Source organism: Porites lutea, chromosome 14, assembly GCF_958299795.1.
Source record: "Porites lutea chromosome 14, jaPorLute2.1, whole genome shotgun sequence".
Taxonomy (NCBI): Eukaryota; Metazoa; Cnidaria; class Anthozoa; order Scleractinia; family Poritidae; genus Porites; species Porites lutea.
The window spans coordinates 13,378,635-13,390,963 of record NC_133214.1 but is presented as its reverse complement, the minus strand read 5'-3'; the positions used below and the strand labels follow the sequence as shown (position 1 = coordinate 13,390,963).

The window sequence follows — 12,329 nt, the reverse complement described above, 5'->3', positions numbered from 1 at the left end:
TAATGAAAGTCAAATAAGCTTGAAGAAACAGCAATACGTCGCTTCAATTCTTTAGCATTTGGATGTTATCTTTTTTCTTACATTTAGTCCCTTAGTCGATCTATGAACAGTATCTTCGTAAGTTACCTAACGTCCACTGCATTCCAGGAAGGAGGATCATGTACATTTATGATGATTCAAGTTCAAAATTTTCAATCATTGCTGCAGGCTAAAATTTATTTACACTTCGCGGTAAGAAACAGCCTGTTTGGCAAAAATACTCAACGCATGGTCAGGTTACAAACAGGTATTATTCATTAACTATCGATGCGAAAAAGGTTGCTAGTCGACGTCGTTTTGAACAATTTTAAGGTCTGAAACATCAAATGATATACCTTTCTACCCTAAAATCAGTGTAAAATGCGTCAAGCGTGGAACAGCATCCACCCCGATTGTCAGTGTAGTGCTTGCTCTATAATATCTCAAGCAACTTTTTTTTTTACTATAAGTAGGTCACCCGATTTGTATACTTGCTTTGATGTAAATGATGTACTTACTTTTTGCGATTTCACTCTGTCTTATTGCAGCCTGTTAATGAGAGCGTCTGCTTGAAAGACGAAGGGAAATACTGTGGAAAAGAAAGCGGATGTTTACGACATGCCACAAAGTGACATCATATTCCGCACAATCAATCCATGGGTCATAGTCAGGACGGTGGGGAGAGGGAGGGAGGGGAGTAAATTGGAGTATTTAAGAATTCGCGTTGGACCTAAAGCTGCCTACACGCACAGAAAAGTATATACCCAACGAGCACTACAGCCATTTATGTACTACAGGAGAGCCTCATACTGTTTGGCAATCCCAAATTCATTTAGACATTACTATGCAAAATAACTACCGTTATACCTGAATAATGCAAACACGCTCAATGGAATTAAAGTCAAATAAGCATGAAGAAACAGAAAATGACTCGTCGCTTACATTCTTTAACGTTTGGATGTCTTTCTTACATTTAGTCTATCTCTTGGTCTAACTATGAAAGTATATTGATTCGATAAGGTACCTCAACGCGTCCACTTCATTCCTGGCAGGTTCATGTACATTTATAATGATTCAAACTCAATATCTGGAACCATTGCTCCAGGCGAAAATTTATTTAAACTTTGTGTTAAGAAACAGGCTGTTTTCGGCACAGCGGAAAGTTGAAAAAAAATAATCAACGCATGGTTTCAAAAAGGTATTCAGTTCCTTAACTGTCGATGCGAAAAAGGTTGTAAGTCGACGTCGATTTGAACAATTTTAAGGTCTGAAACATCAAATGATATACCTTTCTACACTGAAATCAGCAAATCAGCGTAAAATGCCTCAAGCGTGGAGCAGTAGCATCCACCAGGATTGTCAGGGTAGTGCTTGCTCTTAATATCTTAAGGAACGGTTTGTTACTACAAGTTATAGATACCCAGATTAATGATGTTCATGATGTACTTACTTTTTGCGATTTCACTCAGTCTTATTGCAAGCTGTTAATGAGAGCATCTGCTTGAATGACGAAGGGAAATGCTGTGAAAACGAAAGCAAATGTTTACAACATGCCACAACGAGACATCATATTCCGCACCACCAAAAATGCGCATATTTAGCAGCTAACGTTATCCACGGGTCATAGTCAAAGCGGGGTGGTGGGGAGGAAGAGGGGGTAAATTGGCCTATTCGAGATTTCAAGTTGGACCTAAAGACTACACGCACAAAAGAGCTATATATATACCCCAAAAATCACTGAATAATTTTTGTACCCCAAAACTGAAAACCACCTTTTAGTTATTAATTCATACATTCATGTGCATCACGTTGGCTGTCTGAGTTGCTATAGAATTAAGTAAGAGCGAATGCGCTTTTGAAAAAACAATCGCGTAGATTACCGGCGGGAAAAAAGAATAAAAAAGTCTCATATTTTGTACAGAACCTGTGTCCCTGAACTACGTGTGCTTGCGAATCGAACAATGATTGTTGCATCCCTTGCATGTGCTTTCACGTGATTACTGTGACATCAGACAGACCTTGAACTCAACACTAGGGCCTTCGCGGCCACACACCATGCACATTAGTCGGTATAACACGAGCATCCTAAGAATGTGGACAGATTAAGGAAAAGGTAGGTACTTCATGTATGGGGACATATATTGTACCGCTTTTACCTAATTAACTTATAACTTCAACCTTTTCTTTGTTCTCTTTGTTTCCTTGTTTCCTAGTTACTCTGTTTCCTTGTTTCCTTGTTACCTTGTTCTCTTTGTTACTCTGTTACCTTGTTACCTTGTTACTCTGTTACTCTGTTACCTTGTTACCTTGTTACCTTGTTACTCTGTTACCTTGTTACCTTGTTACTCTGTTACCTTGTTACTCTGTTACCTTGTTACCTTGTTACCTTGTTACCTTGTTACTCTGTTACCTTGTTACCTTGTTACTCTGTAACCTAGTTACTCTGTTACCTTGTTACCTTGTTACCTTGTTACTCTGTTACCTTGTTACCTTGTTACCTTGTTACCTTGTTACCTTGTTACCTTGTTACCTTGTTACTCTGTTACCTTGTTACCTTGTTACCTTGTTACCTTGTTACTCTGTTACCTTGTTACCTTGTTACTCTGTTACCTTGTTACCTTGTTACTCTGTTACCTTGTTACCTTGTTACTCTGTTACCTTGTTACCTTGTTACTCTGTAACCTAGTTACTCTGTTACCTTGTTACCTTGTTACCTTGTTACTCTGTTACCTTGTTACCTTGTTACCTTGTTACCTTGTTACCTTGTTACTCTGTTACCTTGTTACCTTGTTACTCTGTTACCTTGTTACCTTGTTACTCTGTAACCTAGTTACTCTGTTACCTTGTTACCTTGTTACCTTGTTACTCAGTTACCTTGTTACCTTGTTACTCTGTTACCTTGTTATTTTGTTACTCTGTTACCTTGTTACCTTGTTACTCTGTTACCTTGTTACCTTATTACCTTGTTACTCTGTTACCTTGTTACCTTGTTACCTTGTTACTCTGTTACCTTGTTACCTTGTTACTCTGTAACCTAGTTACTCTGTTACCTTGTTACCTTGTTTCCTTGTTACTCTGTTACCTTGTTACCTTGTTACCTTGTTACTCTGTTACCTTGTTACCTTGTTACCTTGTTACTCTGTTACCTTGTTACCTTGTTACTCTGTTACCTTGTTACCTTGTTACTCTGTAACCTAGTTACTCTGTTACCTTGTTACCTTGTTACCTTGTTACCTTGTTACTCTGTTACCTTGTTACCTTGTTACTCTGTTACCTTGTTACTCTGTTACCTTGTTACTCTGTTACCTTGTTACCTTGTTACCTTGTTACTCTGTTACCTTGTTACCTTGTTACCTTGTTACTCTGTTACCTAGTTACCTTGTTACTTTGTTACCTTGTTACTCTGTTACCTTGTTACCTTGTTACTTTGTTACCTTGTAACCTTGTTACTCTGTTACCTTGTTACCTTGTTACTCTGTTACCTTGTTACCTTGTTACTCTGTAACCTAGTTACTCTGTTACCTTGTTACCTTGTTACTCTGTTACCTTGTTACCTTGTTACTCTGTTACCTTGTTACCTTGTTACCTTGTTACTCTGTTACCTTGTTACCTTGTTACCTTGTTACTCTGTTACCTAGTTACCTTGTTACTTTGTTACCTTGTTACTCTGTTACCTTGTTACCTTGTTACTTTGTTACCTTGTAACCTTGTTACTCTGTTACCTTGTTACCTTGTTACTCTGTTACCTTGTTACCTTGTTACTCTGTAACCTAGTTACTCTGTTACCTTGTTACCTTGTTACCTTGTTACCTTGTTACTCTGTTACCTTGTTACCTTGTTACTCTGTTACCTTGTTATTTTGTTACTCTGTTACCTTGTTACCTTGTTACTCTGTTACCTTGTTACCTTATTACCTTGTTACTCTGTTACCTTGTTACCTTGTTACCTTGTTACTCTGTTACCTTGTTACCTTGTTACTCTGTAACCTAGTTACTCTGTTACCTTGTTACCTTGTTTCCTTGTTACTCTGTTACCTTGTTACCTTGTTACCTTGTTACTCTGTTACCTTGTTACCTTGTTACCTTGTTACTCTGTTACCTTGTTACCTTGTTACTCTGTTACCTTGTTACCTTGTTACTCTGTAACCTAGTTACTCTGTTACCTTGTTACCTTGTTACCTTGTTACCTTGTTACTCTGTTACCTTGTTACCTTGTTACTCTGTTACCTTGTTACTCTGTTACCTTGTTACCTTGTTACCTTGTTACTCTGTTACCTAGTTACCTTGTTACTTTGTTACTCTGTTACCTTGTTACCTTGTTACTTTGTTACCTTGTAACCTTGTTACTCTGTTACCTTGTTACCTTGTTACTCTGTTACCTTGTTACCTTGTTACCTTGTTACTCTTTTACCTTGTTACCTTGTTACTGTGTTACCTTGTTACTCTGTAACCTTGTTACCTTGTTACTCTGTTACCTTGTTACCTTGTTACTCTGTTACCTTGTTACCTTGTTACTCTGTTACCTTGTTACCTTGTTACTCTTTTACCTTGTTACCTTGTTACCTTGTTACTGTGTTACCTTGTTACTCTGTAACCTTGTTACCTTGTTACTCTGTTACCTTGTTACCTTGTTACTCTGTTACCTTGTTACCTTGTTACTCTGTTACCTTGTTACCTTGTTACCTTGTTACTCTGTTGCCTTATTACCTTGTTACTCTGTTACCTTGTTACTCTGTTACCTTGTCTCCTTGTTGCCTTGTTACTCTGTTACCTTGTTACCTTGTTACTCTGTTACTCTGTTACCTTGTTACTCTGTTACCTTGTTACCTTGTTACCTTGTTACTCTGTTACCTTGTTACCTTGTTACTATGTTACGTTGTTAACTTGTTACCTTGTTATTCTGACCTTGTTACCTTGTTACTCTATTGCCTTGTTACTTTATTACTGTGTTACCTTGTTACCTTGTTATTCTGTTACCCTGTTGTCTAGCAATTAGCTTTATTTGGTACATTTTTTCTCTTTGACGGAAATCAAACAAAAGTTTCCTTTTTTGAGAACAGCGCTTGGTCAATGACGAAGGCTCTGTGTCTCAATGCTATAGCACCTATAGCTATAGCAATATTTTTACGATCAGATATTTTGCATAAAACGCTGAGTCTTAAGGCGCCCTTTTAAAATGACTTAACAACGGGGCAGGGTGCTACAACGGGTATAAGGTTTGGATACTTTTAGTCAATACCACACAAGTGAGGCTGAAGTTTTATTGCATTCGTTTCTTAATCATACCTTATCTATTATCGAGACAATCGTTGAAAATCGCACAACACGAGGAAATCGAGTAACTAATGTAGATCAGTTCAGTTTTGCATTAAATACCTGATAACTCCAAGCTGGTTTCCTCCATCTACCGATTTAGTCTTCAAGTTTTTTTGAGACTTCCAGAGGTCAGTTGTACAAACCCTAACGTCAGACCTAACTGCCAACTCTCGGCTTTGCCTGATCTCGAGGTCAGATCTGTTACGTCCAACATTAAGGTTCAGTATGCAATGCAACTGATATCTGATCACTTTTCATTATGCAAATCAAAGCAAAATCGATTTTTTCTTTTTTCTTTCAACACCGTTTTCCTTTTTTACATTAAGTGTGGATCACCTTATATGCCAAATTATTATATCTGAATTGATTGTAACTTTTGCGGCTATAAGGAATAATACAATGGGCGATATCAGTTGTGTCAAGATAAGCTGGATTCGGTACAGTGGCACGACTGAAAGTTAAAATTAAACAAACACTTAACTCTGTGCGATACGTAATACACCGATATATAGTTTGAAGGTCACTAATTCATTCAGTTGAGATTATCACTATCGCTTTTTGCCTCGTGATGTCGGCAACTATAAAAGGGAGTGCCACTTAAAATTTTGAACGTATCTTGACTACACCGTTACAAGATTAGTCCATTGTCAGACTTTTTCAAATTTCATGGAATTTACTCAAGTATGCTATTTTTGCGGCAATTTGTGAGGTAGATTTGACACTAATGGGTAGTAACATTGCCTTAACGCTATCAGATTGGGCAACGAAATTGTACAACAATTTCAAATTTCCCGGATTCTCCGAAATGCTATGGGATAACAGCACCTCTCGGCTTACTATCAAACAAAATACCTCAAAATGTTTCTAGATTTCTCCAGGTCCCTGAACTGATAGATGCTTTTTGGTCTTCCATAAACTCCTTTCCTTTTTTCCTTTTGTAGGGAGAAACTAATTCTCTCTTTCTTTTTCTTTGCTTCATTGGTGTTACTTGGGCGACGCGAGCCTGCATGATGTTTGCACAGTTTATACACCTACAAAGATTTGTACATCCAATACCTCTTGCAACACACGGACATCTCGATTTTCGACTGCCATCTCGACACGACTCTTGCATTAGGTCGTCGTCTTTAGATTTGTTTCCTTGTCCACATCGACAACCTTTGTTGAAAACAATTTCATCCATTCCATTTTCTCTTCCGCTTGTGTTGCTTGTGTTGTGTTATAAGATGTTTTCCGAGCTGTCTCGCGACTGCCCTGAAAAAACAGTTCCCGTCTCTTATGACTTTATCCACCGTAAGGTTAAGACCAGCGAGATTTCTTGCTAAGTTATCGCTATGTTGGGCAGTCAGATCGATTCCCATGACATTCAGTTTCGATTCACCCTCGATAAGATCACCCATTGTCGCACCTGTTGACCACAGAAAGGCTATCAGATCCAATGATTTGTTTTTACATCTTTCTTTGATCGAAGTGAAGAAATCTTGTAAGTATAGCACTCTGTATGATATGGTTTAGTACTGTTTCCGTTTTAATACCATCTACTGTTTTTGTGGACCCACCAGGCACTTGAACTGATGGAATGATTACACTGCAACAGCGTTTTTCTGTCACTCCTGATGTTGACCATGCTGACGTTGGTTTCATATGTTGCTGTGTGTAGGATGCTGTGTGTAGAGGTGTAGGATCGTTGTCCAGTTTAACGGTCTCGACTGGTACGACTGGAGTTGTTCTTTTATTGTGTATGCTTTTTCCTTTACGTTTGCAGTTCCATGCATATAATGCACACGTCATCACTGCTATTGCTAGTTCAGGTCCAATTTTTGAGACTCCACACAGAAGAGATCTGTTGAGGTGCCTGTGAAGTCTTTCATTCATCTCTGTGCCACATCCTTCGGGAATATCCGAAAGACAGCCCTTTCGCACGTGTTTGCGCAGATTGTCTATTTGATGTATAGTTTCTCCGTTTAACTTTTCTTGCCATACGAAGAGTAGCCTTTCGATGTTAGCCTCAATTTCTTCCGGACACGGCGTACTCATTGAACGTTCGTCGTTGAGATCATAACCCCGGCGGAAAATCATAGACACCTCACCTGAAAATTTTTTATGCTGACTGTCACTTTTGGGAAAGGTTTGTACTATTCTCATGTATGCATGAAATAAATCAAGTTTCGCAAAGATCGCAAAATTATCAAGAATTTTTCTTGCTATGTGAAAATATTAAGACAATGAAGGGCCTCAAAGTTTCCCATAAATCGAAAGAAAAAAAAGAATTTGTGAAAAGAATTCACCTTCTTGGCCTTTTCTCTCTCTAAGTCTAGAATTTATTTAATTTTTTTATTCTTGCTTTTGCGATATTACAAGTACTCAATCTCTTCACATAGCAAGAAAAATCCTTGTTAGTTTTGCGATAATTGCGAGATTTGAGAGCTTTTGAAGGCCCTACTTAACCATTTTTCTTTGTTCGTCTAGAATTTTTTAAATTTGTCATTCTTGCTATTTTTGCGATATTTCTTACCTTTTCAGTGTTTTTAGGTAGGAGGAAAAATCCTTGTTACTTTCGCGATTTTTTTCTAAGTCGAGAATTTTGTTTTATTGGTTTTTCTACCCATGCGATATTTGCAAGTGATTGTCTCACAAAATTTTCGGTGAATTATTCTCTTTGCGAAAATTGCGGAGAGAATTTGCTAACAAGATCGTTCCTGGACATATATATCGCATTTTTTTTTCTTTTACAGTTCTTTACGCGCTGCCACGCCATACCATACAAACCGTCAAACAAGGCCGCAGGGGACTGATCCCGACGTCCTAGGCACATAAATAGCAAGTGCGCTTTAACTCTGACAAGTGTGCATGTGACGTATTACGTCTACACACATTCCTAGATATCTTGAGGTAATAGGTAACAGAGCAAAAAGGTAACGAAACAACAAGGTAACAGACTAACGGGGTAAAACGAAGCTAACAAGGAAACAGAATAACAAGCTAACAGACTAACAGGTTAACGAAGTACCAAGGGAACAAGGTAACAGAGTAACACGGTAACATGGAAACAGAGTAGCAAGGTAACAAGGCAAAAGAGAAACAAGGTAACACGGTAACACGGTAACATAGTAACAAGGTAACAGGGTAACAGAGTAACAAGGTAACAGAGTAACAAGGTAACAAGGTAACAAGGTAACAAGGTAACAAGGTTACAGAGTAACAAGGTAACAAGGTAACAGAGTAACAAGGTAACAGAGTAACAAGGTAACAAGGTCACAAGGTAACAAGGTTACAGAGTAACAAGGTAACAAGGTAACAGAGTAACAAAATAACAAGGTAAAGGGTAACAAAGTAACAAGGTAACAAGGTAACAAGGTAACAGAGTAACAGGGTAACAAGGTAACAGAGTAACAAGGTAGCAAGGTAACAAGGTAACAGAGTAACAAGGTAACAAGGTAACAGAGTAACAAGGTAACAAAGTAACAAGGTAACTAGGTAACAGAGTAACAAGGTAACAAGGTAACAAGGTACAGAGTAACAAGGTAACAAGGTAACAAGGTAACAAGGTTACAGAGTAACAAGGTAACAGAGTAACAAGGTAACAAGGTAACAGAGTAACAAGGTAACAAGGTAACAAGGTAACAAGGTTACAGAGTAACAAGGTAACAAGGTAACAGAGTAACAAGGTAACAAGGTAACAAGGTAACAAGGTAACAAGGTAACAGAGTAACAAGGTAACAAGGTAACAGAGTAACAAGGTAACAAGGTAACAGAGTAACAAGGTAACAAGGTAACAAAGTAACAAGGTAACAAGGTAACAAGGTAACAGGGAAACAAGGTAACAGGGTAACAAGGTAATAGAGTAACAAGGTAACAAGGTAACAGAGTAACAAGGTAACAAGGTTACAGAGTAACAAGGTAACAGAGTAACAAGGTAACAAGGTAACAGAGTAACAAGGTAACAGAGTAACAAGGTAACAAGGTAGCAGATTAACAAGGTAACAAGGTAACAGAGTAACAAGGTAACAAGGTAACAAAGTAACAAGGTAACAAGGTAACAAGGTAACAGGGAAACAAGGTAACAGGGTAACAAGGTAATAGAGTAACAAGGTAACAAGGTAACAGAGTAACAAGGTAACAAGGTTACAGAGTAACAAGGTAACAGAGTAACAAGGTAACAAGGTAACAGAGTAACAAGGTAACAGAGTAACAAGGTAACAAGGTAACAGAGTAACAAGGTTACAAGGTAACAAAGTAACAAGGTAACAAGATAACAGAGTAACAAGGTAACAAAGTAACAAGGTAACTAGGTAACAGAGTAACAAGGTAACAAGGTAACAAGGTAACAGAGTAACAAGGTAACAAGGTAACAAGGTAACAAGGTTACAGAGTAACAAGGTAACAGAGTAACAAGGTAACAAGGTAACAAGGTAACAAGGTTACAGAGTAACAAGGTAACAAGGTAACAGAGTAACAAGGTAACAAGGTAACAGAGTAACAAGGTTACAAGGTAACAAAGTAACAAGGTAACAAGGTAACAGAGTAACAAGGTAACAAAGTAACAAGGTAACTAGGTAACAGAGTAACAAGGTAACAAGGTAACAAGGTAACAGAGTAACAAGGTAACAAGGTAACAAGGTAACAGAGTAACAAGGTAACAAGGTAACAAGGTTACAGAGTAACAAGGTAACAGAGTAACAAGGTAACAAGGTAACAGAGTAACAAGGTAACAAGGTAACAAGGTTACAGAGTAACAAGGTAACAAGGTAACAGAGTAACAAGGTAACAAGGTAACAAGGTAACAAGGTAACAGAGTAACAAGGTAACAAGGTAACAGAGTAACAAGGTAACAGAGTAACAAGGTAACAAGGTAACAGAGTAACAAGGTTACAAGGTAACAAAGTAACAAGGTAACAAGATAACAGAGTAACAAGGTAACAAAGTAACAAGGTAACTAGGTAACAGAGTAACAAGGTAACAAGGTAACAAGGTAACAGAGTAACAAGGTAACAAGGTAACAAGGTAACAAGGTTACAGAGTAACAAGGTAACAGAGTAACAAGGTAACAAGGTAACAGAGTAACAAGGTAACAAGGTAACAAGGTAACAAGGTTACAGAGTAACAAGGTAACAAGGTAACAGAGTAACAAGGTAACAAGGTAACAGAGTAACAAGGTTACAAGGTAACAAAGTAACAAGGTAACAAGGTAACAGAGTAACAAGGTAACAAAGTAACAAGGTAACTAGGTAACAGAGTAACAAGGTAACAAGGTAACAAGGTAACAGAGTAACAAGGTAACAAGGTAACAAGGTTACAGAGTAACAAGGTAACAGAGTAACAAGGTAACAAGGTAACAGAGTAACAAGGTAACAAGGTAACAAGGTTACAGAGTAACAAGGTAACAAGGTAACAGAGTAACAAGGTAACAAGGTAACAAGGTAACAAGGTAACAGAGTAACAAGGTAACAAGGTAACAAAGTAACAAGGTAACAAGGTAACAGGGAAACAAGGTAACAGGGTAACAAGGTAATAGAGTAACAAGGTAACAAGGTAACAGAGTAACAAGGTAACAAGGTTACAGAGTAACAAGGTAACAAAGTAACAAGGTAACAAGGTAACAAGGTAACAGAGTAACAAGGTAACAAGGTAGCAGAGTAACAAGGTAACAAGGTAACAGAGTAACAAGGTAACAAGGTAACAAGGTAACAAAGTAACAAGGTAACAAGGTAACAAGGTAACAGGGAAACAAGGTAACAGGGTAACAAGGTAATAGAGTAACAAGGTAACAGAGTAACAAGGTAACAAGGTTACAGAGTAACAAGGTAACAGAGTAACAAGGTAACAGAGTAACAAGGTAACAGAGTAACAAGGTAACAAGGTAACAGAGTAACAAGGTTACAAGATAACAAAGTAACAAGGTGACAAGGTAACAGGGAAACAAGGTAACAGGGTAACAAGGTAATAGAGTAACAAGGTAACAAGGTAACAGAGTAACAAGGTAACAGAGTAACAAGGTAACAAGGTTACAGAGTAACAAGGTAACAGAGTAACAAGGTAACAAGGTAACAGAGTAACAAGGTAACAAGGTAACAGAGTAACAAGGTAACAAGGTAACAGAGTAACAAGGTTACAAGGTAACAGAGTAACAAGGTAACAGAGTAACAAGGTAACAAGGTAACAGAGTAACAAGGTAACAAGGTAACAAGGTAACAAGGTAACAGAGTAACAAGGTAACAGAGTAACAAAGTAACAAGGTAACAGAGTAACAAGGTAACAAGGAAACAGAGTAACTAAGTAACAAGGAAACAAGGAAACAGAGTAACTAGGAAAGAAGGAAACAAAGAGAACAAAACTTCAAGGCAACAAGGAACCAAGCAGAAAGGTTGAAGTTATAAGTTAATTAGGTAAAAGCGGTACAATATATGTCCCCATACATGAAGTACCTACCAAGGAAAAACTTCGCACCGCTGACCAAGAATAATCTGCAGGCTCCTTTTGTCACCCCCAATTTTTTATGGTAAGAACTGGCCTGTTTTAGGCGTTCAGATGAGCGGAGAATGGTGCGAGTTGAGAGTGGAGAGAAAATAACAAGCGGGTGGGAATCGAAAAAGAAAGCAATATGTCAAATGCACAATGGCGTCCATATTTTTACTGTCGGGGTATTCCACCTACTCAGCTCGTTGACCCGCAGCTAATCATGTATTTCTTTTTCATATTACGCCTACATACTAATTTTTTTTTGGTAACCGGAAGCTTTAGGTCGATGGCGCGACATGCTATGAAAGTTCAGCTACACATGTTTTTCGCATAACAGTTTTTTGAATAATTGAGAATGTTCTAGCACCGTAAGCGGTACCACTTCACAATTTACAGCTGTTTCGAGAAAGGTTATCCGAAGAAATGTGCACACGACAATCCCGAAGGGTAATATGGGATATGATCAATACACTGTTCGTAACGACTGAACCTGTCGAACCTACTTTTGTTGCTTTCCTTTAGTACTCGCAAACATAT

The 12,329-nt window shown here is 38.0% G+C and overlaps 1 protein-coding gene across 1 annotated transcript in view; it reads right to left on the bottom strand.

Moving 5' to 3' along the window:
* LOC140923964 (uncharacterized) overlaps positions 1 to 12,329 on the bottom strand; it is a 103,401-nt gene that overhangs the window by 89,664 nt on the left and 1,408 nt on the right. The window contains exons 3-4 of the mRNA XM_073373975.1: positions 1,469 to 1,539; positions 537 to 607 (exon numbers count right to left, since the gene is read on the bottom strand). The gene's annotated coding sequence lies outside the window, so the exon portion shown is untranslated. The remainder of the gene's footprint in view (positions 1 to 536; positions 608 to 1,468; positions 1,540 to 12,329) is intronic.